The sequence below is a fragment of the Macrobrachium nipponense genome, chromosome 47 (assembly GCF_015104395.2).
Source record: "Macrobrachium nipponense isolate FS-2020 chromosome 47, ASM1510439v2, whole genome shotgun sequence".
NCBI classification, from domain to species: Eukaryota; Metazoa; Arthropoda; class Malacostraca; order Decapoda; family Palaemonidae; genus Macrobrachium; species Macrobrachium nipponense.
Genome location: NC_087222.1, coordinates 12,881,408 through 12,908,839, shown reverse-complemented (window position 1 = coordinate 12,908,839; position 27,432 = coordinate 12,881,408). Strand labels below are relative to the sequence as shown.

The 27,432-nt window shown below is 39.5% G+C and overlaps 1 protein-coding gene across 1 annotated transcript in view; it reads left to right on the top strand.

Moving 5' to 3' along the window:
- Positions 1 to 15,851: 15,851 nt before the first annotated feature.
- Positions 15,852 to 27,432, top strand: part of LOC135204532 (gastrula zinc finger protein XlCGF8.2DB-like) — a gene marked incomplete at its 3' end in the record, with an annotated part of 99,392 nt that continues 87,811 nt past the window's right edge. Inside the window, exons 1-2 of the mRNA XM_064234696.1 lie at positions 15,852 to 16,085; positions 26,835 to 27,008. The remainder of the gene's footprint in view (positions 16,086 to 26,834; positions 27,009 to 27,432) is intronic.

Here is a 27,432-nt window from a genome sequence, read left to right as displayed (position 1 = left end):
CATGCCACACACCTGGATACTCAAATGTTTGGAACTATATAATACCAATGAGGATATAAGATCTTTCCTGGCTGCCCAGATGATTAATTGGAAGAACAATCTTTATCTAAAACACTCAGAGGGCTGGATAGTAATTCCAGACATAAAGATCCAAAGAGATACATTCCAGGGTCACAGCCTCTCCACTTCTCTTTTGCTTGACCATAGATCTGCTTAGGAAAGTCCTGAATAACATTACCACTGGCTATGACCTAAGCAAAAGCAGAAACAGAAAAGAGAATAAAAGAGTATACCACCTGCTCTTCATGAATGACCTGGAGTTGTTTGCAGATTCAGAAGAAAAACTAGTCAGGAAAGTCCACCAATTCTCAAATGACATCTGCATAGAATTTGGGTTAGACAAGTGTGCCAAGTGTACAGTAAAGAATGGGTAGAAAGTAACATCAGAAGACGTAGAGATAGAGGAAGGCATGTCTGTTGAAGACCTGGCAGGAGAGTCTACATATAAGTACTTGGGGATAGAAGAAAACACTGGTATAGAACACAAGAAAATGAGAGAAAAGATAAAGAAAGAATACATCAGCCGCTTAAAGAAGATCTGTAAGTCAAAATTAACACCAAAGAACAAGATTACTGCCATAAACCAGCTGGCAATACCAGTGGTGACATATGGTTTTGTCATTGTAGACTGGCCACAAGGTAAGTTAGAGAAGATGGATATTAAAGCAGGAAGATTCTCACCCTACATAAAGTCACATACAGACACCAGTGTATGGGCAGAATATACCTCCCCCACAGAGAAGGTGGATTAGGTCTGAGTGAGATCACCCAGGCCTGCAGAGCAGCGATATTAAGTATAGGGCAGTACTTGAAAAGCTCTGAGGGCGAAAACATGAAAAAGGTTTCCAACATTATAATGAAGCCCTGAGCCAACTAACATCAATAAAAAACAGGCTAAGAACTTTGCAGGAGGTCTAGAAGACACAGAGAGTAATGAACAGACTCCAGTAACAACAATAGCCAGGAACACCAGGCAGAAATACAGTCACAGAGAGGAGAAACTTAGAATGGAAAGATAGAAAACCCATGGAATGGCAGGAAGATTTCAAGAACAGGAAAAAAATGACAGACATAGGGATTTAGGTTATGATGGATAAAAACTGATAATAGGAGCACAAGATCAAGGCCTCCTGACAAACGGCTTCAAGAAAAAGGTGGGTATATCAGCAAATGACCAGTGTAAGTTTTGTCATGCAGTGATTGAGAGTGTTTGTCATCTGATATTACAATAAGATCTGTAAATAAATACATTGGAAAATATGAAAAGAATACAGAATTGAATTGAAAGAAAAAGTGTGAGCGCATGAACTAGATCCAATCACCTCCAATAGGGCTGTTCCATCTTTTATGATGAGGAAATTCCAACAGGAAGATATATAGAAGGAGGTGCTATAAGAGCTGATATTGTGATCAGGAACAAGGAGGAATAAACAGCAAAGATTATAGATGTGACAGTAACCAGTGACTTTGGCCTCAATAGAGCTGAAAGGCATAAAATAACAAAATACCAAGACCTGAAGAATGACCTGAAAAGCACATGGGAACTGGAGGAAATAGAAATAATACCTGTGGTGGTAGGGACAACAGGACTCATAAAGAAAAGCCTGAGAAAATATCTTCAGGCAATACCAAGTTACCCAAGTAAAAATGAGGTGCAAATTGCTGCCCACAAAGGAATGGTAAACACCTTGAAAAGAGCACTTTGATATAAGGCTAGTAGAACATAGAAGTACAACCATAGACCCCAGGCTGGGGCCCATTGCACCCCTGATATAAACTGACAAGTAAGAATAACATAAGCCAGAGAGAAACCATATACGTAGTTGCTCTATAAGTCAAAGAAGTTTTTCTCATCAAAGTCATCTCAAAAGACACACGAGAATTCACACTAGACAGAAAACTGTTTAACTTGATCTCTGTCCAAGAGTTTTATGACATAATGATTTTTTAACTTGACTCCTGCTTCTCTGTCTGTCTGACAATGCAACCTTACATATCATCAGTAGTTCAGTGGTGACCGCTCAAGACCCTAAAGTAACCTCTCCAAGTGTCTCAGGATCTGTATGAAACTTCTTCGGATTTCTCACTTTCTTCTACATAAGCCCTTCCCTCTCCCATCTCCCTCCCCCTCTCTCCCTCTTCTCCCCCTCCCCTTCCTTCTTTCATCCCCTTCCCCCTCCTACCTTCCTCCTCTACCCAGCTGCAGCACACTGTAAAGTTAATTTAGCTGTGTCCTCCCAACCCCTCCTGCTCCTGTTCCCCGCCTCCCCCTCCTCTCTCCCTCCACTTCCCCTTGCCATCCCCTCCCCCTGCTCTCCTTCTCTCCCTCCACAGCACACGAGGTGTAATTTTTAGCTGTGAGCTCCCCCTCGTCCTTTCTTCTTCCATCCCCTGTCCTCCCCACCACTCCCCCTCCTGCTTCCTCCCTTTATCTCCCCCTCCTCGCCTCCCCCTCTCTCTCCCTCCCACTTCCCCTTGCCATCCCCATCCCCCTACTCTCCTTCTCTCCCTCCCCAGCACACCGAGGTGGAAATTTAGCTGTGACTAACCCCCCTCTCCTTTCTTCTTCATCCCCTTTTCCTCCCCATCCCCTCCCCTCCCCCTCCTGCTTCCCCCTCCTTTCTCCCCTCCCCTTCCCTCTTACCTTCCCCTCACATCCCCACCCATTCCCTACAGGAAATATATATTTTTATTTCTTGCAGCATTTCCTTCCATGTTTGGGGCTCACACTTTTATTTTGTGGACATGGCTAATAGTAAGAAAATCGAGGTGTGTTTCAATTTTTTTCTATTTTCAGTACATTTTAATAAAAGCATGTTTTAATTTATTTTTATAAATTGCCGAAGGACGCAATGGAAATAATGTCAATGTTGGACAACTTCAAGTGCTTTGAGGTGAATCATGAAAATTCATATTTTGGGGGCAATGAAATGTACCGCATGTAGTAAAGGTTCTCAGTGTTCCTCTGCTCCCAAAATCCTTATAAGGACCCATATTGGAGAGAAGCCATTCATGTCTCTTGCATGGCAAAGGAGATGTTTTGAATCCAGGTAACTCAAAGGTGTGTGAAAACTCATGCTAGAAAGAAGTCATATACTGTAAATGCACTTGGTTCCCAATAAGTAAGTCTTCTTCATTAGGTGCATCTTAGAATGAGTGTATTCAATGAGAGGGAAGATGTCATTCTTCCGCAAAATGTTAAGACATTTTTCTCTTGTAAATTCATAACATATGTGAGCACTCATAGAGGGTAGATATTAGTCTTTTACCCTGCGTGTTGTATTTGTGTTTGTAATCTGCAAATCACAGTCACTGGTTCTGAATGCCAAACTAGTGTCCTCCACGTGTCAAAATGCACAAGCAAATTCATTCATCAGAGATGATGTTCAGTTGCACTGACAGATTTGTTAATTTTTTGCACACCAAAGAAAGTTGCACTTGATGTGGAGATAATTATTGTAAACTTGTCTGCAAAACCTATGAAAAAAATACAGCAGCAACCTAGGGGACTATAAAAAGAATCTTCCTTAGAAGTCAAGGCAGAGCCAGAGTATTTTAGCCGGAGTGAATTTGATGTGAAATGGTTGTATAACCTTTATGCAAAGGTAAAATAAATTACTTTTAGTTTTTTCTTACAACTGTTCTCAGTGAACACTGTACAGTTAAGAAATTTTACTGTCTTTTTCACCTTTCTAGGTCCTGTGTACATTCTGTTTAATTTCCAAATTAAGAATTAGTATTGTCAATGGCTGACATGAAATTTCTTCCTTCTGTTATTCAGCAGTGTGCATATACCCTTTTATATGTAGATGTAAGTTTGAATATTTCCATGAAATTTCATTCTTAATGGAAATAGAAAGATTGATTTTTTCATTACACATCAGTGAAAATTAGGTACAGTTTTATTTGATTATTCTTTATTGATATGTTCTTGGTTTTAATATTCTACATAGAATGTAACAAAAGGCTGAGAAAATGAATATTCTAGTGCATAGAAAGTGTTACACTAGACAACAGATAGCAGCTTTTTCTTGCTGTAGGAGACAGTTGCTAAGGATTGTCTGTCTATCAGGTCTCTGGTATATAAAGACCCCACACGATGAATATCGGGGGTCGCAGCAAACAAGTGAAAGTGAACGTGTTTCAAGTTTCTAAAGAAGAGAATTTGGTAATGTATTGTTTAGCGATTAAGCAGTTATCTTGTGTGATGTAACTGAGTTTGTCACTAACTTCTTTATATCACGGTTTATATGAATCTAATGTTTAGCTGATGTGAAGCTTGTTGATTTGGGTTTTGTGCTGTAAGGCACAGTATAATTGGTGATGGGTAGTTTGTAAAGACATACTGTACGATGGGTTGTTGCTTTTGTGTAACTCGTCTGAAATCTGTCTTTATTCTGTTTTGTGGATTGAATAGCTGTTTATTAATTGTTATTAAAGTACTTTAAGTTTTAATGGGTTTTCACTGCTTCCATATACAGTCTCCTCCTAAATCATATTAATAATTTTTTATATAAAACAATGTGATACAGCATTAGTAAATCCTAATGTTTTGTATTGGCTCACTAAACACAGTGGACTGTGTATTACTGTACTTTGTTTCACGTTAATCAGTCAGAAGTGTTAAGACAGGACTTGTTTTATAAATGACTAAAGAATTGTATTATTCTGATTAGATTAAACCTTTTTTTTATTTTATTTCAACTTATAAACTTTAAAAATATTGATAAATAATAAAAATAGTTTATACATAAATAAAGTCTTTCATTTGACCACACTAAAACTTAAATAATATCTGAATAATATTGTACGCTGCCAAAAGTTAATGAATGCACCATAATGTGGTCTGAATTCACAGAGTATCTAGTCCCAGTATACCGCTTCCCAGTCAAAGTGCACCCACTTCATTCACATACCATTGCAGGATTATTTGTTTGATAAAGTGAATCAGTTTAAAAAGTCTGAATAAAAACAGAATATTATAAAACCAACAAACACATCCTGCTATGAAGGAGAAGTTTAAAACTTGACCACCTTACTAGGTAGCTACCTCTTAATTCAAACTGCAAGCCTAACTGTTTATGTAGCTGGTAGTAACCTCTAAAAGAAATGACTGTGGTAATTACTTCTTGGGGCCTGTGGTGGCTACTCAGCAAGTTGTGTAGTTTACCCGGCTCCTTTAGATGTGCAATTGTAGACTGGAGAATGAGTATGGGAGTGACTGGCTTCTCTTCTTCTCCGCCTTTTCAGCCTTCTTCTCTTCCTTCTGGCAGAAAGTGGATTCGGCTGTAGCATGCTGGAACTGGCGACCGATGCAGGTAAAGTTTGGACTGGAGCCACCATTCTGTTTATCTTTTAGAATATAGAAGCCCCCGCCAACACCCCCAGACGGACGTAGGAGATCTCAACGCCTCAAGGACAAATTTTGTCACCAACCTATGACCGATTAAAATCCTTGCTTACCGACCTACCCACCGATTGTACATGCCCTGCCTGCTACATATCTTAATTCACTTACTTTTGTACTCTCTTAGATGACTGCCTGTGCGCTGTCGACCCTTAGAGAAAATAAACCTAAGACAACTGAAATCTTTATATGTCCCATGGAATCCTGATATACCAGCTACATGATGATGAGAAAAACATAATAAGAAGAACTGAGAAGATTCTATATAAATCAAATGCCGTTGAAACAGCTATAACATACAATGCTACTGCCCTCAGAGAAGGCGTTTTCCCTTATTATTATTGTTATTTGATAGAGGGACCTCGGTTTTTGTACATAATCAATTCTGGAGCCTCCAACGATATACGAAGCGTACGAACACCAAAACAATAATTCCTATAAGGAATAATGTAAATAGTATTAATGTGTTCCAGACCCCCAAAATATTAACAAAAAATACATTTTACAGGGAATAAACACAGTTTTACATACGGAAAACAATGAGTAATAAATATAAATGAATAATAAACATTAAACTTCACTCTTACCTTAATGGAAGACTCTTGTTGGCATATTGAAGCCGGAGAAGAGGGAAGAGGAAGATGGCGAGGTTACTGTTTGGAAGGGGAATTCCCCTCCAGAAGGCCTTCGGGTATCATGAACCTTCTGGGGTTACTTCTCTACGTTTTTATGTGGCACTGTCTGAGGTTACTTCCCCACTTCGTTTTTTACTGGCACTAGAACCAGCTTGAGAGTTACTGGACCCTTATTGAATTACAAAACTGTCCAGAGACATTTGTTTCTGATGTCTCATCGATATCTGCCTAAAATTATACAAAGCGTTGTCATTAAATGGATTACATCGTCTTGTTAGGGTGGTATGTCTCAACAAAATTTTTTAGATCACTTCACTTAGCAAACTTTTCTTTAATCACTGAAGTAGGCATAGTATCCCATCTCTCTTCCTCCTCCTCCTTGCATTCTTCATCTGCAGTCTGTTGCTGTTCCTGCTGAAGGTCTTGCAGCTCCTCAGTGGTTAGATCTTCCCTGTGGGCATCCACTAGCCCTTCCATACCCTCGCCACTCACATCCAAACCCATGGACTTCCCTAAAAACACAATAGACTCCACAACAGGCGTAGGGTTGTCAGGGTCAGCCTCAAATCCTTGGAAATCCTTCTCGAGGTAACACTTTGGCCACTATTTTCTCCAAGCAGAGTTTATCACCCTGAAAGACACTTCCTGCCAAGCCTTATTTATAAGACTTTTGCAATTAAAAATATTGAGGTGGTCCTTCCAGAGCTCTCTTAGGGTCAATTCAGTGTCTGAGGTCACTTTAAAGCACCTTTGAAACAGTGCATTGGTGTAGAGTTTCTTGAAGTTCGAGATGATTTGCTGGTCCATGGGCTGAACGAAAGGAGTGGTATTAGTGGGCAAGAACTTCACTGTGATGAATTTAGATTGAACCAGCTTCAATTTGAAATCCCACTGGCGTTCCCACAGACCAATAACCATTCCTTCATAGGCTTGTGCTCTGGCAATGAACTTTCCTCTTGAGTGATGTAGGTCCGTTTTGGCATTTTTTTTTCTAAACAGGCCAGTTTCACCACAATTGAAGACCTGCTGAGGGATGAATCCATCAGCCTCAAGATACTCTCTGAATTTCTGAACGAATTCTCCTGCGGCATGTTCATCTGAGCTCACAGCCTCGCCGTGCCAAACGACACTATGGATGCCAGCACACTTTCTGAATTTTTCAAGCCAACCTCTGCTGGCTTTGAAATCACCAAGAGCATCACTAGTTGTTGGCATTTTCTTACTTAAATCAGCAAGTAGCATCCTAGCCTTCTCACAAATGATCGCTTTAGACACATTATCCCCCACTAATTGTTTTTCATTGATCCACACTAACAGAAGCTTTTCTACTCTTGGAGTCTCTGTTTTGTTAATAAAGTGACACCTTTCGCAACATCAGCTGCCTTGATTTCATGTTTCTTTACTAGGATAGAGCTGATCGTCGACAATGACTTGCTGTGCATCCTAGCGAGATCAGCTACATGTGTACCACTTTCATACTTCACTACAAGTTCTCTCTTAAATTAAATCGTATTCTTGATCTTTTATATCGAAGGGGTGGCTCTTGCAGCTTTCTTTGACCCACGATGGATACTGTACAATTACTTTTTAAGGAAAAATTAGCCCAAAACACAACAAACGTGTGGTGTTGTGGACTACGAGAGAAGAGATGGTTGTTCAGTGAGAAACAAAGCCAGAATGGGTCACGAGAGAAGACTGGATGCTTTGTTTAGGAGCTTGATACAGGGCCCGGTTATGTGCTGGGCCCCAGATGGAGCATTTCAAAGCGTGCAAAAACCCAAGGAAACGTACGATTACCGAGTCAAAATTTTGTCGAAAAAAGTCTACGAAAACCGAAAAGTATGAAAAGAGAGGGTACGAAATTAAACCCGTGGAAGAAGTCAATATAACTGACACAGATGTAAAAAATCAACTTGAGAAAATTAAATTAAAAAAAGCACCGGGGCCAGATGGAATGAAACTAGTTCTGTTCAATCTATTCTTACAAAGCACCAACCTTAAGATAGAATTGGCAGAATGTTTAAACAGCATACTGAAAGGAAGGAAAACACAGAGAAGCTGGTTTAGGTAAAAAACAACACTTACACCCAAGAAACAACACCCCTCAGTCAAATAGCATTAACTAGTGTGCCAAAAATTTTTTATGGGGATCCAAAAAATCAAAATAGAAAGGCATATTAGGGATATAGTAAAAATGCATGGACTGCAATCACACTTTACCCCACAAAGAAGAGGCATTGATATAATTTGTATATCTTGGAATGCTGCATACAAGAAATGTACAGAGGAAAAAGATCAGTTATTTGTGGTAACAATAGACTTCCAAAAAGCATTTGACTCAGTTAATAGAAAAAAGCTCATAAAGGTCATGATAATATATATGCTACATGTAGAGGTTATAAGTGCAGTAGTTAAGATGTATACAAATGGTGTAACAAGTCTATGCCTCAGCAATGTAGAACAAAAAGAGCTAAATGTAACTAATGGAACAAGGCAGGGTTGCAATGGCTCAATCATTTTCTTTCTGCTAATAATGCACCTTACAATAGAAAAAATTAGAAAGTACAACAGAAGGTTTCAGAAATGAAGTTATAAGGATAGTGGCACTACTTTATGCAAATGATGGTTACTACTAGGACACACCCTATGGAGGAATGATCTATTCGTTGCATTTGACAATGTCTTCGAGGGTTGTGAGAGAGAGAGCGACAGAGTAAGTTTCGTGGCTGGTGCTGCTGTTAAGATCATGTAGTATGTGTTTGTGGTTTTAAAAAAAAAACCGAAAAGAGAGAGAGAGAGAGAGAGAGAGAGAGAGAGAGAGATAGAGAGAGAGAGAGAGAGGAGAGAGAGAGAGAGAGAGAGAGAGAGAGAGAGAGAGAGAGAGAGAGAGAGGATGGTTACTGATTGAATTGCTTGTAGGTGAGTTCTGGGTTGTCTGCTGGTGCGGCTGCCGAGTCAGTCAGTCGGTCAGTCAGTCAGTCTTGGATCAGTGTCTGTAGTGGAGAGTCAGTTCTGGGCAGCAGTCTTGGATTTCATGATGGTCGGTTGTATTGTGTGTTTGTGGTTTGTCTGCAAAAGAGTAAAAGAGAGAGAGAGAGAAAGAGCGAGAGAAGGATGAGAATGAGGAAGAGAGAGAGGACTGAGAGAGAGAGAGAGAGAAGAGAGGATGGTTACTTATTGAATTGCTTGTAGGTGAGGTTGGGATTGTCTGCTGGTTGGCTGGCTGCCGAGTCACTCAGTCGGTCAGTCAGTCAGTCTTGGATCAGTGTCTGTAGTGGAGAGTCAGTTCTGGGCAGCAGTCTTGGATTTCGTGATGGTCGGTTGTATTGTGTGGTATCGTGTTTTTTTTATTTGTTACTGGGTGTTTTGATTGATATTACCATTGCGGAGTTGTTGTGCTTGTGTGTTGGAAGCTGTTAGGCTTGTGAGTTCTGTTGTATTGTAGATGAGTTCTTGGAGTGGTGAGTTGTTGAGTGTTGTTGTTGTGGTTCCTTGGTGTTGTAGGTGGTTGTATTGGCTTGTCATGTTATTTTTTTATGTTGTTAGTGATTGTTTGTGCGGTGGTCTTTTGCTGTTATGGAGGAGTTATGAGTTCCATTTGACAACGTCTGTGTGTGTGTGTGTGCATGAGAGAGAGAGAGAGAGAGAGAGAGAGAGAGAGAGAGAGAGAGAGAGAGGGTGTAATTGCTGTATGGATAGTTAATGACTGAATTGGTTGTTGGTAGGTTCTGGACTGTCTGCTGGTCCTGTTGATTGTTAGGGATCTGTGTTTTGAGTGAGAGTTTTTTGGTCAGTCTTAAGCAAGTCTTTAGTCAGAAGCTGTGAGAGACAGTAGTGTTGACAGCATTTAGTTAAGCATTGAAATTCGTTTGAGTTGTGATTTGTTGTTAGTTATTGTTAAGTGGTGTTGTTACTGGGGGTGTATGTTGCTTTTTTTGTGTTGTTTGTGCAGTGGTCTTTGTTGAGTTTTTGTTAAGTGTGAGGTCGTGGTTGTGTTTCTTGGTTTTTTGCTGTGTTGTTTTATGGTTGTGTTCCTTGGTTGTTGTTGTGTGGTTGAGTTGTGGTTGTTCTTTGGTGGTTGTTGTTGTGTTGTTGTTGTCATTGGTTGTTGTTGTGTTGTAGTCCTTGGGTGTTGTTTGTGTTGGGTTGTGTGTTGTTGTTTGTGTTGTTGTTGTTTATATCTCTGTGGGGTTTGATTACGGTTCAGTTGTCCGGGCCTTGTAACACCATTTTGCCCGGTCCGTAATCCCTCCGCCAAGGTAAGTAGTTCTCGCAGATGACCCGCAGCCGACCCAACCCGACCCCAACCCACGGGACCGACCTGGCCCGAACCCGAACATGCATCAATATGAAAGCCACAACAAACGGCAGCCATCCTGTTGGTATTAGTCCGCCGATTCTCTTCAATATTTTTATTCTTGCCCAACTAATCTTTAGGAGCTCCAATTTAATTTACAGTATTCTATATTTTTACCCATTCCCAACTGAACTGTAAGAGCTCCATTTTTTTTCCCTGGTTATTCTATTTTTTTCCCTTGCTTTCCCAACTAATTTGCAGGAGTTCCCTTTTTTTTACATTATTCGATATTTTGACTCTTGCCCACGATAGTTTTACCCGTGCCAACATAATCTGTAGGAGATACATTTTTTTTCCCATTATTCGATATTTCTTTCCTTGCCCAACTCATCTGTAGGACCTACATTTTTTTACATTCTTCGATACTTATTTTCCTTCTACTTGGCCCTTAATCCATCCGCCAGGATAACTAGTACCTGGAACGGACCTTGCCTGACCTTGCCCGACCCTTCGCCTTCAGTCTGTTCCTGCTTCTCAGCCTGTTCAGTGCTTCGTCATAACTACCATGTCTTCTTCTGCCGAGAATTTGTCGTGTCCCGCACACGTGGAGTTCGCTGCCGCCGTTCCCGTCACTCTGGAAGACATATACATTTTGTGTCGCGACGAACGATCCCTCATTAGTTATTTAATGAAAACAGGCCTACTGGGGGATTTTAGTGGCGTGTGTAAGGCCTGTAATGAAGGCACCGTCGGCCTCTTGAAAAAAGGGGACAGTTTTCAATGGCGGTGCAACGCAAGGCACTGCCGCAAATACATCTCTATTCGCCACGGGTCATTCTTCTCGGGGTCCCATCTCTCCCTGAAGAGCATCTTAGTGCTTATCCACAGCTGGGTTCACGACGCTTCCCAGAAATATATACAACTTAATTTGAGAATCGGCTCGCCCAACACTCTTGTGGACTGGTTTAATTTCTGCCGGGACGTTTGTGTCGATATTCTGGTGATGGACAATCGGAAAATTGGCGGACCTGGTCACGTGGTCGAGATTGACGAGTCCAAGTTTGGTAGAAGGAAATTCAACAAAGGCAGACGTGTCGATGGTTGTTGGGTTCTCGGCGGGATTGACCGCCAAACAAAAGAAACATTTTTTCAGGTTGTACCAGACAGGACTACAGAAACACTTCTTCCTATTTTAATTGATAACATACATCCTGATTCAATTGTCATTTCTGATTGCTGGAAATCATATCACACTTTAAGTCAACATTTCAAATCACACAAAAACATTAATCACACATTGCATTTTGTAGACCCACACAAGAAAAAACATAAACACAAACACGATAGAATCTATTTGGCGGGTTTTGAAACGGAATGTCTTACCTAGAAGTGGTACAGTAAAAAATTTGTATAATTCATATTTCGCTATGTATTGTGTAAAAAACAAAAGTTACCTAACTCAAGTTGATTGTCCATTTAAAGCATTTTTAGATTTAATTAAACGTGTATATCAATTAAATAAAGTAGTTTCAACACCCGCCAAATTGAAGGCCAATGTCGCTGAAAACAAACAATCACGAGACGTCGCTCCCGCTGTACAAACGGATTAGTCACCTCCACCCGTGCCTCGTCCACAAATTCCCCTTGTTCAGTCATCTCGGAAAACAACCGTCCCGCCAAGAAAGAAAAAAAAAATCCTCTACCCAGAAGATTTTAACGACTCGGATTTCTCTTATTAAGTTCTATATTTTGGGGGGGGGGGGGGGGGGGGGGGGGGGGGGGGGGGGGGGGGGGGGGGGGGGGGGGGGGGGGGGAGGGGACCGGCCAATCATTGGACGACTAGCAACATCTCCAAGGTAAGGTTATCAATGTAAATGCACGTTATTTTAATTATTTTGCCCAAATTAAGCACGCCATTGTTATTTCCGCTATGCTGAAGTCAGGCACGCTCAACACATCCGAACATTCACGTTCGCTAGAAGTCCACGTGTTCGAACGCAGTCCACGTGTTCGAGCAAACAACGTGGCCTTGACTTTAACCAATGTATTCTCGGAAATATTCATTTTGTTTAGTTATCAGTAAGGATATACGGGTGCCAGCCATATGTATGGACAAGTTATATTGGTTAGATATTTATAATTGTTAACTTACTACACAGGGGGGTCCAGGCCCCCCGGCCAGGTAAGGACATGCAGACTTAGTTTGGTTAGGTCGGTTCCTTTGGTTAGGTAGCAATCACTGTTAATATACTATACTGGGGGTCCAGGGGGGCGAAGCCCCCCGGCCAGGTAAGGACGTGGAGACTAACTATGGTTTAGGTTGGTTCCTTTGGTTAGGTAGCAATCATTATATACTATACGGGGGGTGGGGGTCCTGGGGGGCGAAGCCCCCCGGCCAGGTAAGGGCACGCGGCCTAAGTTTGGTTAGGTTGGTTCGTTTGGTTACGATCACCGGAGCTCCTACAGTTTAGTTGGAACAGGAGCTCCTACAGTTTAGTTGGAACAGGAGCTCCTACAGTTTAGTTGGAACGGGAGCTCATACAGTTTAGTTGGCCACTGGTTTCGTTTGCTAGGGTTTCGTGGTTTTTAGTGTTCATTGCCGTCGTTTGGTTAGCCTATCACAATGGGGGACGGGACCTCCTACATTTTAGTTGGTACGTGAGCTCCTACAGTTTACTTGGCACGGGTTTCGTCTGCTAGGGTTTCGTGGTTTTTCGTGTTCATTGTCGTCGTCTGGGTTTCCCCCCACCCAAAAAACCCCGGTTTCCCAATGGCTCCCCCTTACCCCCTTACCGTTTTCCTTTACTCGTATGTACTCCCCCACCCAAAAACCCCGGTTCCCAAAAGGGTCCCCCATTATCGTTTTTATAGGTTTCGGGGTTTTTAAACCGGGCGCCAAAACAAAGCGTCCGCCATCTTGTTTGTATTGCTCCGCCGATTCCATAGCAGACGAAACCCGTGGACAACTGAACTGTAAGCGCTCCACTCTGTGACTCGACAGCGGACAGCACAGGATAGCCCTGAGTAACTGGATTGATTGGTAAGTACATGTGTTTTGTTTTTTCATTTGTATTTGTATAGTGTTGGTAGGTACATGTGTTTTTGTTTTTTGTTTTGTTTTGTATAGGTGTAGGTCAATTGTCCTGCTGTATTTGTTATGTAATGAAGAAAGTGTGATTGAGGGTGGATTTTGGCAGCTGGACTGATTAGGTATATGTGGGGGGGATTCTGCAGCTTGTTTTTGAGCTTGTCATCTCGCACATTGTGTTTGTTGTTATCTGTTCTATGGTTGTAGTCCTTGTTGGTTTGTTTGCGTGTTGTGTTACGACGGCCGTATCCAGCGGACAGCGCAGCTCCCCACCCTGAGTGTGTCAAGTGTAAGGTAAGTACGAGTGTGGTTTTAGAGAAGTTTTTGGTTTTGGCTTGTGATGCCACCACAACCCTTGAAGATATAACCAAAGCAATAAAAACCTTTATGGAAATGACAAGCGAATGTGTCCTAAATATAAACAAAGACAAGAGTAATATATTAATATACAATGATTGGTATAGTTTCAGCGATGTGAAAAATAGGGAACACATAGAAGTAATGAAACTAGTTAAGCAGAGTAACAATCAACAATATGAAAGATTGCTTAAAAAAATATATAAAAAGGCCCAAACCGAAGCAAAGCAGAAAGGGGCAAATATGGCTAATGTAGTCATCAGTAAAATCTGTAATAGGTTGAAAATAGGAAAACTGCATTGGAAAAAATTAGCAACTGATGCCATCCTTCATGTATGCCATTGAAGTCATGAAACTCTAAGATAAGAAAACCATAAATGAATTACAAAAGGTAAACAATCAAGTATTATATAGAACAATTCTGAAAGCACCAAGATACACTGCGATTTATGCATTAGCTATTCTATCTGAATATACATTTAAGAGTGGTGGAAATAGGTTTCTAAATGAGATAACCATCGATCAGTATGAAAACAAGAAAACCTCCTTGCGCTATACTACGGACAAACAATGTAAAACAATAGTTATAGTTAAGGTTAACATAATAGAGGTAGTAGAATACCTATGATACATGTGTAGCTAGATACCTAGGATGATTGCAGAAGCTGGCATGATAGCTCTAGTAGTAAGTAGTATATTGATAATGTCCTTTGTCAGTCTTATACAGTCAGAGTAAGTCCTATCGTCTAGTAGGATAATGCAACGGTTAATAGAGTTGTAAGAATGCATGCCTAATAGTCTGGACAGTAACAGTAGTTAAGGATATCATAGTTAGTGGTCTCCCAGAAAGGTTGTTTCTGGTTGGCGCCTTGCCAGTAGTCCCTTCTAATTCTTCTAAATCTGTCTCAGTCGAGGCATTAAATCTTCTTAGCTTTTATAATAGGAAAAGATGATAGAGTAAGATAGAAATATTACGATACTGCACCCCTGGATAAAGCAAGTATAAGAAAATATTGGAGAATTAAATGCAAACTTATGTAAAATTGAAGCAGTGAAAGTTAAATAGCTCAAATAAATAATAAACAACTAGGATAGGAACGCATGGCAGAGAGAGAGAGAGAGAGAGAGAGAGAGAGAGAGAGAGAGAGAGAGAGAGAGAGAGAGAATGACGAGACAACATTAAGAATTTACAGAAAATAGTATAATGAAAGCATGAGAGAACTCTGGTATGACAACATTGAAAAAACAATGCTGACTGTTAGGGATAAACTAGGCACACTAGGATTAAATGCTAGAAATAGAATAAAAGGGGGAGATACAGAATGTTTGTACTGTGAGGAAAAAAAAAGAAAATTTAGAATATTTCTTACTCTACTATCCAGCATGATACAATGAGATTAGAAATAAGGCATTGATGGCTAATATACTTTTATTTGTAGATCTGCTGAGGGTGAGGTCGAAAATAGGAAAGAATGTATAGAAGAATTAATGTATTGCAGACTGAAAAAGAAACTAAACAAACATGATCAAAAGAGGAATAAGGACAAGCAGGGGAGCAGTTTCAAAAAGCAAATTCCACTTACTACTACTACCACTATCAAGTAGGCCGGAGTACTTATCATCATCTATCCTAATTATCTCTTAAATAAATAAATTATCTATTCTTTTTACTATTTCTCTAACGATTATATCTAACTTTCTCCTTCCCATCAATTAGGTATGAATAAAAACATCAAATTCAAAAAGGAACCACGAACGAAAAGTCCTTAGTAGACGACGCCCAAAATATAAACGAACCGCCATTACCTGAATCCATTATTTGCTTTAATAATTACCATTAAATCATCCAATTTATTAGCAAATTATCTGGAAGTTTTTATTATTTTACCACTGACTACTTACAATTATCCACCAATTGATTTATTAGAAAGAATGAAAACAACCGAAACCACTTCTAAACCAGAACCACAAACATAAACACTGTTAATAGAAGACGCCCAAAATGTCAACACAGCGACGCCATTGATTGCCTTAGTAGCGTAACTTCTATTCGAACGTCTTTTATCTTCTATAATAATTGCCGTCTTAATAATCGAGACAATTCATAATTAATCGTAATAATTGATGAATTACAAAGACAACTGATTATTACTGTAATAATGTGGGCCTGAAAGGACCATGAAAGTCAGGAATGAAGAGTGCAGATGTTGTCTTGGGCTTAGAGCATCAATCAGTCATTAAGTAAGTATGGGATGGACGACTTTTGCTTCAGTGAGTCATAGATGTTTATAGGTAGCATCATTCACTTCTAGAGTTACAGTATTCCTAGGTTACCCTATAGATGTTTATAGATTGTATCATTAACTTCTAGAGTTAGGGTAAACAATCACGGACGATCCACCATCATCACGCTGGGCGGGTCTTATTCACTCGATATTTAATTGGTGAAACAAGAATACAATTACAACTCTAAGCATACCATTCAAAAGATTGAAGTTTCGTCAACATAATGTGATAGGGGGAAACATCACGACAGGCCAACCCTCATCACGGTAGACGGGTCTTATTCACTCGATATTTAATTGGTGAAACATGAATACAATTGCAACTCTAAGCATACCATTTAAAAGACTGAAGTTTCGTCAACATATTGTGATATATGAAAGCCCCATACGAACTAAAATAAGCATGTGAGCTCTTCGTAAAATATGTTTTCAAGGCAGTTTTGAAATCCAATATGGCGGCTACGTTTTGCATGGACGGTTCTCATCAGTGACGGCCACCATCTTTCCCCAGCCTTCCCAGCACTCATTTGAACAATGTTAGCGTATGTATGTAACGTTTATTGATCTTACTCAAGATTGCAGTTGTAATCAGCACAATAAAACAACATTTTGTTGCCTATATTAGTGAAAGTATGAAACTTGTTATTCCCGGGGTTATGGTTGGAACTGATTCATTCTTACCTTGTAATCGGCGGTTTTTATCCTTACTGCCATCACAACTGAAACTCCACAGTGCTTATTTGATTGTTATTATACACATTTTGGTCTCAGTTCACTCCACATTGCACTTTAAACCCATTGCTGTTCCTGGTTTCTAAGCGCGCGCGCCATAAACACAATTTCGAACAGCAGACGACGACAGACGACGAAACTGCAAAGTTTTATTCCCTAAACTGTTTACTTTACTCGTTATTTAGTTTAAATTTACTTTGTTATTTAAAAATTTTGATTTAATTCATGTATATTATCCCTTTTTTGCAACCAAATTACCCCGAAAAATTACAGATATTTCTAAAGTAGATAAAATCAAATGTTTCTAACGTTTTCGTACATCTGGCTGCCGAAAACCATAGAGGAACGAATACGGAAAAGTGCAGAGGAACGACTACGTTTTTTTTTTTTTTTGCTTTTTTGTTTTTGCTAGCACTTTTCATTGATTTCAGTCTTTATTAGTATTTTGAATTTCTTTAATAATCGTATGCCAGAAATAAATGTAACCTTTAATGTTTGCATGCTTTAATGTTTGCATGCTAAGAATGGCAAAATCATCGTTGCCACATTAGTGGAGGCTTCACACATACGCCGTTCCATTATTATCCTGTTAAGCGTCCGCCCCTGATGAGCTCGCTGCTAACGTACCGTCACGCTTTTTTTGTAATCAGCGATCATAGCACTGATGATAGTTTTTTCAAAGTTAATATTGATTTTTATGCTTGTTATTCATACTTGTAATTAAACTGTAGGAAATTCTCTCTCTCTCTCTCTCTCTCTCTCTCTCTCTCTCTCTCTCTCTCTCTCTCTCTCTCTCTCTCTCTCTCTCTCTCGGAGTCCAGTCACTCGGCAAAGAAAAGTCATCTTCACTCCCGCAATGGAAGAAAAGTTTGTATCATCACTGGAGGATTCAGTAACTAGAGCTCTCATCATCAAATAGGTTATCAATATCACACTCCTCATCTAGTATTTGATTGATCTCACCTGAAGAAATATGCCTCCTCTTTGGGACATTCATTGTGAAAGACGCGAAATCCAATTTGTCTCGATATAAACGCCCGAGCGTATTGAAAGAAAACCAACAGGGACAGGCAGTTTTTCTAAGCATAAGCGACCACCAAGAAAGAGTTGCCAGGCTGGAAATAAGTTTCCCATGTGCTGAGAGTGTTACCAAATGATGTTCCTACACTTTCTATACGAGTAAAAACGTATTATTACGGGGCTGACAGCTTGACAAGCACAGTTAAAGTCTTGAACGTAATATCCCGTTGAAGGCGCTACCGAGTAGATCGCGGTAAACGTATTATTACGTGGGTGACGCTTAACAGGTTATAAACTGTTTTCATGAATTCTAGTTGTCATAGTAATGCATAATGATAAAATTGCTTTAATATTTATGTATATATACTTCCAATACATAGCCTAATTTCACCAATTTCAACGTTTTGTGTGTAGTCTTATACCCAGTTTGGAGGGTCAACACATGCTGAAGGGCAACAGAGAGAGAGAGAGAGAGAGAGAGAGAGAGAGAGAGAGAAAGGAAGGCGGAGGAACGAAGAAGAAAGGGATGGCGGTGGAGGGGGGGGGGGGGGTGGGGAGAGGGTAGGTGGAGCTTTATACGCGTGTTCGTATCCATTTCTGCATAATGGAGTTTTTGTCTCTTGGTACAAGGACAAGTGTCGTTATTCTTTACGATTAGTGATTCACGATACCCTTATAAATTACGGCACTGGGTGTAATGCACTATAGCAAAATCTCGTTTTGTTAAGAGTGTTCGTTACAGAAATAGGTATTGCCCAAAAACGTGCTTGCACTGTCTCTGAAACCCATAGTAGACATGCTGCTTAGTTGTCAATCAAGTTTTTATAACCAAGTATTTTTTTACAAGCTGCTATTGAATAAATTTGTATTTTTCTCAGTCAAAAACATATGCCCCTCAATGCTCAAACTTTCCTCTTTTAACGACTTTCTGGTCATTGCAAATTCGGCCCCATAATTTCTTATGGTGCGAAAACAGACAGAGGCCCATGGACCGAAAACGATTGCGTCACACTACGGCGATAATCCAGCAGTAAAACATCTTCATATATCCAAAAAGTAAATAATAAAGATATATATGCGCATTACGATTATAACAATTACATGTATAGCTGATAACAATCTGCATGAATAACTGGTAAACTGTTCTGCAATGACAGTTGAGTATAGCAATTATTTACAATAGGTACGAAAGTCAAGATGTCATGACGTCATAATACAGAACTTGAAAGAACGTTCTAATTCAGAAAAATAATTATACTTAAATTTGAGTCAGAGTCGAGTTACTTTTTCAATAACGAATATTTTCAAATTAATCATCATAAATATGTAAAATATTGATGTTTTACTACTTATTTGAAAATTAGCCAAGAGCACGCTTCTCGTCATCTTCTACCCAAACAGCTGTTTACGCCTGGCTTGTTGTTGATGAGAAATCGTGTTTCGATTGTTGTGATAAAAGTGCTCCAGCGTCTGTGGGTACAAGTGGTGTGCGGATTTATCACAGGAAATGGAAAGTTTTGTGACACAAGCGACTCCGTAAACATCGAGATGGCGTCAATCTTCGAAACATTTTTAGTTGTAAGTAAAAAATTTCTAAAGCGTTTTGGTGAGATTTCCACTGCCGTGGGCCCGCCATTTTCAGTACCCCTCTGTTTAAACTCTTAAATTTGGCCTTAATTTCTAACTTTGGAGAAATACTTACTTCGAAAGGAGAGTAGAGGTCTTTAGCTCCGTTTCTCACCAACAACAAGTCGCGACTGATGCCCATCTCGGGTGTCAGGACGCGTTATAATGTACTTTTTCGGAGGGTGGCTTGCATTGATTGTAGGTGGCCTGCTTGGCCTGCTGTGATGTTCTACCCTAATATCATGTGACGCTCTTCGTAAAATATGTTTTCAAGGCAGTTTTGAAATCCAATATGGCGGCGATCGTGTGGCTGGCGGGGTCTAGTCACGAATGGCCACCATCTTTCCCAGCCTTCCCAGCACTCATTTCAACAATGTTAGTGTAGTAGGGTAAAACACCACGGCAGGCCAAACACCAGGCATCTGAAAAAGTACATTATAACGCGTCCTGACACCGGAGATGGGCATCAGTCGCGACTTGTTGTTGGTGAGAAACGGAGCTAAAGACCTCTACTCTCCTTTCGAAGTAAGTATTTTCTCCAAAGTTAGAAATTAAGGCCAAATTTTAAGATTTAAACAGAGGGTACTGAAAACGGTCTCAAACGTAGTGCAAATCTCACCAAAACGCGTTCAACATTTTTGCTTACAACTCGAGGTATTTAGAAGATTGACGCCGTCTTGATGTTTACGGAGTCGCTTGTGTCAATAAACTAAACCATTTCCTGTGATAAATCCGCACACCACTTGTGCCACAGACGCTGGGGCACTTTTATCACAACAAACGGAAAACTTTTCCTCACCGAGTAAACAACTGTTTTTGTAGAAGACGACGACGAAGCGTGCACTTCGTAATTTTTTAAATAAAAAATAGTAAAACATCAATATTTTACATATTTATGATGATTAATTTGAAAATATTCGTTATTGAAAAAGTAACTCGATTCTGACTCAAATTTAAGTAATTATTTTTTGGAATTCGAACGTTCTTTCAAGTCCTGTATTATGACGTCACGACATCTTGACTTTCGTACCTATTGTAAATAATTGCTTTACTCAACTTTCTTGCAGAACAGTTTACCAGTTATTCATGCAGATTATCAGCTCTTCATGTAATTGGTATAATCGTAATGCGCATATATATCTTCATTATTTACTTTTTGGATATATGAAGATGTTTTACTGCCGGATTATCGCCGTAGTGTGACGCAATCGTTTTCGGTCGATGCGCCTCTGTTTTCGCACCATAAGAAATTATGGGGCCGAATTTGCAATGACACAGTTATTAAAAGAGGAAAGTTAGCATTGAGGGGCATATGTTTTTGAGTGAGAAAATACAAATTTATTCAATAGCTTTTTTGTAAAAAAATACTTGATTACAAAAAACTTGATTGACAACTAAGCAGCATACCTACTATGGGTTTCAGAGACAGTGAAAGCACGTTTTTGGCAATACCTATTTCTGTAACGAACACTCGTAACAGAACGAGATTTTGCTATAGTGCATTACACCCAGTGCCGTAATTTATAAGGGTATCGTGAATCAATAATCGTAAAGAATAACGACACTTGTCCTTGTACCAAGAGACAAAAACTCCATTATGCAGAAATGGATACGAACACGTGTATAAAGCTCCACCTACCCTCTCCCCCACCCCCCCCTCCACCGCCACCCCTTTTCTTCTTCGTTCCTCCTCCTTCCTTTTCCTCCTTCCTCTCCTCTCTCCTCTCTCTCTCTCGCTCTCTCATCGCTCCTCTCTCTCTCTCTCTGTTGCCATTCGTATGTGTTGACCCTCCAAATGGGTATAAGACTACACACAAAACGTTGAAATTGGTGAAATTAGGCTATGTATTGGAAGTATATATACATAAATATTAAAGCAATTTTATCATTATTGCATTACTATGACAACTAGAATTCATGGAAACCGTTTATAATAATGGAACGGCGTATGTGTGAAGCCTCCACTAATGTGGCAACGATGATTTTGCCATTCTTAGCATGCAAACATTAAAGGTTACATTTATTTCTGGCATACGATTATCAAAGAAATTCAAAATACTAATATAGACTGAAATCAATGAAAAGTGCTAGCAAAAACAAAAAAGCAAAAAAAAAAAATGTATATAATTCATTTTTCCGTAGTCGTTCCTCTATGCACTTTTCCGTAGTCGTTCCTCTATGGTTTTCGGCAGCCAGATGTACAAAAACGTTAGAAACATTTGATTGTATCTACTTTAGAAATATCTGTAATTTTTCGGGGTAATTGGTTGCAAAAAAGGGATACATATACATGAATTAAATTAAAATTTTTAAATAACAAAGTAAATTTTAACTAAATACAGGTATTCTCCTACTTACGATGGGTTAGGTTCCGAAAAACCCATCGTAAGTTGAGAAAATCGTATCTCGGATATAGCCTAGCCTACACTAAGTTAATCAGTACCATATAGGCTAGGCTATATACACATATATGGAAGATTAGCCTACACTACAACAGTATACCTATACATATAAGGTATAGTAATTATTAATATCAGCTAGTTCGGGTGTGTTTCAATGCAGATTGACTTATGATAATTAAGTATAAAAAGAAACTTAATAATAAGAACAAGGATCATACTGTAGCGTAAAGGGTACTCACACAAGATTCGGTCCGTTGTCGGCATACGTGATCAGTGTCAGGCTGTTCATGGCTACTATAACTAAAGATCGGAAGAGGAGGATGATGATAAAGCAGCAGGATCATCAATTCGCTCTTCCTCAGATAAAATTTCTTCTTCTGTAAGTTCAGGGGTGTCTCGAGGAAACAACTGTTCCGAGACGTACAGGATCGAGTCTCAAGTGAGGGGGTAGGGCTGGGGGGGAAGCGGAATGCACTGGAGTCGTTCTCGTGAAGAAAAAATCCATTGTAGGTTGCACAGTGCGTTTTTTTCGTTCTTTCATAAATTTTAATCGGTAACATGCAACACTGTCTTGATGAGCCCTCTGAACTTTGGCAAACCGTTCCTCGTCCCCATCCATTTCACTTAAAAGTTTCATCCTGATCAAAATAAAGCAAACGCCCTCTGCCAGTTTTTTAGTCGTAAACGTTCGCTCCGGCTCTTTTATTTCTTCTTCCTCTTCTGCTTTTTTTTCTCTTCTGCAAGTGCAATTAAATCCTCTGCCGTTAGCTTGCACATCTATAAGTTCTTGGATATCTTCCTCGTCAATTTCTAAATCTAAACTTTTTTTCCCAAGTATCAAGATCTTTTTATTGATTTCCACTTCTTCTTCATTCTGATCGAAAACCTTTAAACGAGTTCACATACACTTTCAGCAGATTTTTCCAGACCCCATTCATACACTCTTTCTTTACCTCCTTCCACGCCCTTCCAATGTTCATAATGGAGTTAAGAACACTAAATTCTTTCCAGAAAGTTCTGAGATCTTTCTCCTCGTTATCCGTAGCATGAACAGCCTGCGCAAACGTGTTCCGAAGCTAATACGCCTTGAACGTCAGCCAACAGCAACCCTGATCCATGGGTTGTATGAGAGAAGTTGTGTTTGGTGGCAGAAACACAACTTTTACATTCTCGTTAATACATCTATCTCCGATGTGCTGAGGGTGGCCGCCAGGAGCATTGTCGAGAATCAGAAGAATTTTGAAGGGGATGTTATTTTTACTACAATAATCTTTCACTTCCGGAATGAAAGCAATGAACGAACCAGTCCTCGAACATATTGCAGTCATCCAAGCTTTTTTATTATGACGGTAATGCACAGGAAGTGTCTGCTTGTCGATGTTTTTTAAAGCCCTTGGATTTTCTGAGTGATAAATCATAAAGGGCTTAAGTTTATACCCAGCCACATTTCCCCCAAGCAGAAGAGTCAATCGATCCTTGTATGCCTTAAACCCGGGCATCACCGTTGCTTCTTTGTGGATGTAGGACCGTTGTGGCATACGTTTCCAATAAAGTCCGGTTTCGTCAACATTAAAGATTTGCTCTGGCAAGTAGCCTTCATTAACGACGATCTCGTTTAAAACATCCTTAAATTTAGCGGCCCCGTCGGCAATCAGCGCTTGCTGCTTCACCGCTAATTTTCACACTGTGAAAATTATGGCGGTTCTTGAAACGACGAAACCATCCAGCACTTGCTGCAAAACTTTTGTTGTGGTTATCATCATAATTCTTCTTCAGCTCTTCAAAAAGCATGCGCGCCTTTGTCTGAATGGTTAAGAGGGTGAGCGGCATACGGCTTTTGTATTTGATCCTCCATCCACGTGACCAGTAATTGCTCCATTTCTTCCAAAGGCCCTATCCTCTTCTTTGATATAACCGTTGAATGAACTGAAGCAGATGCCTTTACAGCATCCATTACGCGTTTCTTGTCCTTGAGGATGGTGGATACCGTCGATTGCGATAAACGTTCGTCACGTGCGATAACCATGACTGCTTTCCCGCTTCACGCTGGTTTATTATTTTCAGTTTCTGCTCCAAAGTGATGGATTGCCTCTTCTTTTTTGCACTACCAGCAGGACACCTATTTGGTTGTTTGGCAGACATAGTTTTTTTGTTTTAATTTTCGGTACTTAAAAAAAACTCTCAAATCACAAACGAACACCGACCTAATGTTTCTTGGTTCAAAACGAGCGCAAGTGAGGTCGACTCATTGCCGCTGTACCTACGCCAGCCTCTCGCTCTCGGGCCAACATATCGTACAGCGTAGTACGCTGCTGCCAGCGCTCGCTGTGCGCGAAATTTTTTAAAAATACGCATTTTCAACTTTTTTTTTTTTTTTTTTTAGTATTAATTGCTAACCCCATCGTAACATCGGATTATCGTTAAAACGAATTATCGTAACTCGAGCACTACCTGTAACGAGTAAAGTAAACAATTTAGGGTGGAATAAAACTTTGCAGTTTCGTCGTCTGTCGTCGTCTGCTGTTCGTAACTGTGTTTGTGGCGCGCGCGCTTAGAAACTAGGAACAGCAACGGGTTTAAAGTGCAATGTGGAGTGAACTGAGACCAAAATGTGTATAATAACAATCAAATAAGCACTGTGGAGTTTCAGTTGTGATGGCAGTAAGGATAAAAACCACCGATTACAAGGTAAGAATGAATTCAGTTCAAACCATAACCCCGGGAATAACAAGTTTCATACTTTCACTAATATAGGCAACAAAATGTTGTTTTATTGTGCTGATTACAACTGCAATCTTGAGTAAGATCAATAAACGTTACATATATACGCTAACATTGTTCAAATGAGTGCTGGGAAGGCTGGGGAAAGATGGTGGCCGTCACTGATCAGAACCTTCCATGCAAAACGTAGCCGCCATATTGGATTTCAAAACTGCCTTGAAAACATATTTTACGAAGAGCTCACATGCTTATTTTAGTTCGTATGGGGCTTTCATATATCACATTATGTTGACGAAACTTCAATCTTTTAAATGGTATGCTTAGAGTTGCAATTGTATTCTTGTTTCACCAATTAAATATCGAGTGAATAAGACCCGTCCACCGAAGTTAGGGTTGGCCTTCTGTGGTGTTTTACCCTATATCTGTAACGTTTATTGATCTTACTCAAGATTGCAGTTGTAATCAGCACAATAAAACAACGTTTTGTTGCCTATATTAGTGAAAGTATGAAACTAGTTATTCCCGGGGTCATGATTTGAACTGAATTCATTTTTACCTTGTGATCGGTGGTTTTATCCTTACTGCCATCACAACTGAAACACCACAGTGCTTATTTGATTGTAATTATATACATTTTGGTCTTAATTCACTCCACATTGCACTTGAACCACGTTGCTGTTCCTGGTTCCTAAGCGCTCATTCCACAAACACAGTTACGAGCAGCAGACGATGACACTGCAAAGTTTTATTCCCTTAACTGTTTACTTTACTCATTATTTAGTTCAACTTTACTTTGTTATTTCGAAATGTTTATTTAATTCATGTCTATTATCCCTTTTTTGCAACCAAATTACCCCGAAAAATTACAGATATTTCTAAAGTAGATACAATCCAATGTTTCTAACCTTGTCGTACATCTGGCTGCCGAAAACCATCGTGAGCAGACGACAATTAGTGGATTATATATATATATATTTTTTGCTAGCACTTTTCATTGATTTAAGTCTATATTAGTATTTTGATTTTTTTAATAACTGTATGCCAGAGATAAATGTAACCTTTAATGTTTGCATGCTAAGAATGGCAAAATCATTGTTGCCACATTAGTGGACCTTCACATATATGCCGATGCATTATCATAAACTGTTTCAATGAATTCTAGTTGTCCTAGTAATGCTATAATGATAAAATTGATTTTATATTTATGTATATATACTTTCAATACATAGGCTAATTTCACCAATTTCCACGTTTTGTGTAAGTCTTATACCCAGTTTGGAGGGTGAACACATACCAATTAGCAACAGAGAGAGAGAGAAAAGAAGGTGAAGGAAGGAAGAAGGACAGGGATGGCGGTGGAGAGGGGGGGAGAGGATAGGTGGAGCTTTTTATGCATGTTTGTATCCATTTCTGGATAATGGAGTATTTGTCTCTTGGTACAAGGACAAGTGTCGTTATTCTTTACGATAAGTGATTCACGATACCCTTATAAATTACGGCACTGGGTGTAATACACTATAGCAAAATCTCGTTCTGATACGAGTGTTCATTACAGGAATATTGCCAAAAAACGTGCTTGCACTGTCTCTTAAACCCATAGTAGGTATGCTGCTTAGTTGTCAATCAAGTTTTTTGTAATCAAGTATTTTTTACAAGCTAGCTATTGTATAAATTTGTATTTTTCTCAATCAAAACATATGCTCCTCAATGCTAACTTTCCTCTTTTAACGACTTTCTGGTCATTGCAAATTCGGCCCCATTAATTTCTTATGGTGCGAAAACAGACAGAGCCCCAGGAAGGGAAAGTGATTGTGTCACGCTACGGTGGTAATCCGGCAGTAAAACATCTTCATATATTCAAAAAGTAAATAATTAAGATATATATGCACATTACGATTATAACAAATACATGAATAGCTGATAACAATCTGCATAATAACTGGTAAACTGTTCTGCAAGAAAGTTGAGTATAGCAATTCATTTACAATAGGTACGAAAGTCAAGATGTCGTGACGTCATAATACAGGACTTAAAAGAACGTTCGAATTCCGAAAAATTACTTAAATTTGAGTCAGAATCGAGTTACTTTTTCAATAACGAATATTTTCAAATTAATCATCATAAATATGTAAAATATTGATGTTTTACTATTTATTTAAATAATTATCTAGTGCACGCTTCGTCGTCTTTGTCTACCAAAACAGTTGTTTCCTTGAAAACGTTGTGCCCAGTGACCGTGTTCCGATTGTTGTGATGAAAGTGCCCCAGCATCTATGGATACAAGTGGTGTGTGGATTTATAACAGGAAATGGGAAGTTTGTTGACGCAAACAACTCCACAGACATCAAGATGGCGCCAATCTTCTAACATATTTAAGCGTAAGTAAAAATTTCAAAAGCGTTTTGGTGAGATTTACACTGCGTTGGCCACCCTTTTCACTACCCTCTGTTTAATGCTTTAAATTTGGCCTTAATTTCTAACTTTGGAGAAAATACTTACTTCGAAAGGAGAGTAGAGGTCTTTAGCTCTATCCCTCACCAACAACAAGCCATGACTGATGCCCATCTCAGGTGTCAGGACGCGTTATAAGTACTTTTCGGAGGGTGGCATGCCGTGATTGTCGGTGTGTTGGGCTAGTCCATGTGGTTGTTTACCCTATGTTAGGTACTCCTAGGTTACACTATAGGGTTAACAACAACAGTCGATCCATCATCATCCCGTGGCTCGGCGCCTTATTCACTCTATATTTAATTGGTGTTTAAAATGTCATAAATAAGGGGAAATAACATAATAACACAGCAA